Below are 3,773 nucleotides of genomic sequence, written 5' to 3' on the forward strand. Positions count from 1 at the left end.
CTCTGGGTCCAAAACAAAGCTTTACTTTGGGAAGTCTAATATTAAAGGTAGTTGGCCCACATTTGTTGAGTGAACATATCCCATTTGTGTCTTATCTGTCTTTCTGACTAAATTGTAGATTCCTTAAGCACAAGGACCCTCCTATGATGTAGCACAATGACCAGCATACCATGTAGTATTCTCCTATCCCAGCACACAATGATCTCATAACAATGTAGAATGGATGGAGGATGAGGAAAGAGCAGCACTGACTTTCACAAGTTGACCTGGATTCAAGTGATGCAGTGGTGTCTTCTTGCTACCCATAAACCACCAGGCTCAAGGATTGTACTCCAAGACCACTGTGAAATGAGAATTCATACAATTCATAATTCCACCTGGACACAGACAAAAATAAGATCACTGAGGCACTCATATATCAAACACTTCCTCTCTCAGTCAAAATGAATGACTGCTATTCTTTATCAAAGACAGTTTTCTCCTTGTTTTAATCTCCCCTTCCTGCAAGGAAGATTTACTGAAATTATAGTCATCACGTGTTCTAGAGTAAATCTCTGCTTCCTTCAGCCCTTTTCCAATTCAGTCAAAGCCCATGTCCTGTAATTGGTGTGAGGTTTTTGTTTGTCTGTTTGTATTATTCTTGTTGTTTTATTTTAGAACTCAGAATAAAAACCAGGACCTTTGCACTAGATACATCCCTAACTCTTTTTAAATTTCTGTTTTAAGACAAGATCTCATTGAATTGCCAAATCATCCAAGCTGGATTTGAACTTCAGATCATCCTGCCTCAATCCCCCCAAAGAACTGGGATTGTACACAGCTCTGCCGCCACACGCAGCTAATTAGTTCTTTTTATATCTCTTATAAAACTGCCTCTTTTTTCTCCTCACATGTGTACTCTTTAATACAGTAAGTCATAAGCCTAGTTTGTTTAACTATAGTACTGTTTGAGGGTCATTGACAGAATAAATATAATAGTCGATGCAAACATTCCATGAGTTATCTGTTTAGAAATGTCTTAAGTATACTGAGTGTTACAACTCCTCAAAGCCATTAGAAGGAAAAGTTTTACTTTCTTGCTTCTCCATCAAACATGACAGATCTTTCTATCTTCAGGAAAACCTCAAGAGACTCATCTCAATGGGATTCAGTCATCTGTAAGTTAACCCATATATCAAGGATGATACTTAAAAGCCTATGTATCTTTTAAATTATAAAATCAAGCCACATTACATCTATACATATGTACTTATTCATACTCACAAGCTCATCACCTATAAAAACAGCAAATTCAAATTACATCTCTGATCCACAGAGAACTATCTTTCCAAGACTATGATATATGGAGGATTTCAACAGCTCTTCTAAGAACCACATGATAAGTAGATATTACTTCAGATTCTGTGATCTACAAATCCAGAGAAATGAGGATAAAGGGAGGGTAAGGAAGGAACAGAGATTTGGAAGTCATTCTTAAAGAACGTGGTACCAAGGATAAATAACGCCAGACACTAGTTAAGAGAAATAAGAGGAGAATTTAGTCTATAACAATAGAGAAGAGAATATAGCATTGGTTTTCAGTCTGCCCAAAGGTGCCCCAGCATTTAAAAGGGTGAATGTGAGAATAGGACAGGGTAAGAGCTGGGGCTCAGTAGGGCCTGGGTAGTGACATTTACAAAAAGTAGGCAGAAATCACAGGGTTTTTGTTAGTTTGTGTTTAAATGCCCCCCAAACTCTCATGTGGCCATGGGGAGGTGGGCCTTTCAATGGCAGCTAAGTCTAACTTCTTTTTTTTTTTTAAAGTTTCAACATCACTATTTTAATAACATGAAATACAAGTACAGAACATTGTACAAATATACTTTTTTACTACACAGAGATGGAATAATACATTTGTGTTTTTACTCAAATCTGTATTACCCAGTACTTGCCACTGTACCAATGGCTTTCCACAGGGATTTTTTTTTTACTGTATTCCTATGCAGGTTTATCATGATTAAAAAGGCTCACAATTCTTTTAAACTATGCAGGTTTATATTTATCTTAATATTACTGCTAGAGAACTGTAAGAAATATAAAATTACCTTAGCAAAGGGTTTCAAATGCATAGTACTATTTCACATTGGCTAACATCTCCGTTATGCTGGCACTGGAAAGACACTGTGCACTTATTTGGTGTTAAAAGTGTTGTAACAGTAGCCCTCTTACTATGTAGGAAGGAAAAATCATCATTTTCTGAAAAGTTCAGAATATCATAATAGTTATTGTCAAGCAGTACCTCACAAAACTCCAATGGCAAAAGACAATGACACAGTGGACTAGAGAGTCTTACAAGTACTAAAAATTAAGTTTACAAATAGTGAAACTGCTTGTCTTTTCTACCTTGAAAATGGCTTAACCACGTAAGTCACTAAGAAATAAAGTGTGCTAATGCCCAGCATTCGGCTTCCACAGCATATCTCAGTTTTCTGCTAATTTTAGTTAAGATTTGCCTTTAACACCGATGGAAAACAAAGAGGAAAGTACCATTAATTTTGTTTGGAAATGTGAAAAAATACTGTTAACTTCGTAAGGCATTTGAAACTAATTTTGTTTTTATAAATAAATAAAATGGTGTTTTTCTTTTTAAAAAAGTTTTAATCATTCTTGCTCTTAAAAAAATCACTCAAAGTTATGTTAATCTTGAAGGAAAAATGCTGAATTTAAAGTTACATATTTGGAAAACTGAGTCTCATTTTTAATTGCCAACTAATATTATGCTTTTTTCCTTGGTAGGATCATCTTTCTTTCTTCTTTTGACATCCCAGTTGCAAACTCTGGCCGTATCTGTAGGAATGACTTCTGTCGCAGTAAATTGATCTCGAAGAAAGTCAAGGTCTTACTCAAGAGAATCAAGATTCTTCATGGAAGCTGGTAAATTCTTTTCCTACAAAGCGTGAGCTTCATCAGTATCATACTCAAGCATTACATTAGACCCCAACCACAAACACACTTTATCAGTAGGAGGAACCGAAGCTTTGCAGTACAGGTTATCTGCCAGTAAGAATATGGTTTCCAGTGAAGTGATACAGTCTTTTTTCTTCTGCATGTATTTTAGAATTTCCAAAGTCTGCTTGATTTCAGAAATTTAGCCTTTTAATCTCTGTTTCTTTTGAGCAAGATTGAGTTCCATAATTTATACTTCTGATACTGTTCGTCTAGCTTCTTTAGTACTGTACCTGCAGTCTCATTCCTAGGCAGTTTCATGGAGTCTACATCTTCCACAAACACAGCCTTAGAAATACCCAGGTTAAGCTGCTGCTCATTCCCCATAGCCACTTCTCCCAAACCACAGCCATCCTTGACTGCCGCCATCTTGAGGAAGCCAGTCTAGCATTTGTGATTGGTTCACTGTCTAGCACTGGGATTGGTTATGTGAGTGCTGTACCCACCAAGGAGTGAGTAGCTTGCATACAATACAAGGGAGGGAATGAGTCATACTTTTCCCTTCTGCCTTTTTCTCTCTTATCCTCTCTTATCACTTGTGACCATCATGAACAGCTGCCCTTTAGCCATATCATCCTGCATTGGAACCAGCTGAGTATGGACTGAAACCTCTGTTAACTGTAAGCTAAATAAATATTTCCTTGCTTTATTTTGGGTGTTGAGTATTTTGTCCCAGCAATGAGAGAAAAGTAACCAACACAGTTTTGTTAATAGTTACTGATCCAGGATGAGCTTCTACACTTCCAAAGATATTGGAAGACAAGGATCTTATCTTCCCATGTTGCCTC

At 36.8% G+C, this 3,773-nt stretch overlaps 1 pseudogene; it reads right to left on the reverse strand.

Annotated features, from left to right (window-relative positions):
- Positions 1-2,737: 2,737 nt before the first annotated feature.
- LOC100714499 (prefoldin subunit 3-like) lies at positions 2,738-3,354 on the reverse strand (annotated as a pseudogene).
- Between the last annotated feature and the right edge of the window lie 419 nt (positions 3,355-3,773).

Source organism: Cavia porcellus, unplaced genomic scaffold (genome assembly GCF_034190915.1).
Source record: "Cavia porcellus strain 051 isolate PalLab524CR breed Dunkin Hartley unplaced genomic scaffold, mCavPor4.1 scaffold_13, whole genome shotgun sequence".
Lineage (NCBI taxonomy): Eukaryota > Metazoa > Chordata > Mammalia > Rodentia > Caviidae > Cavia > Cavia porcellus.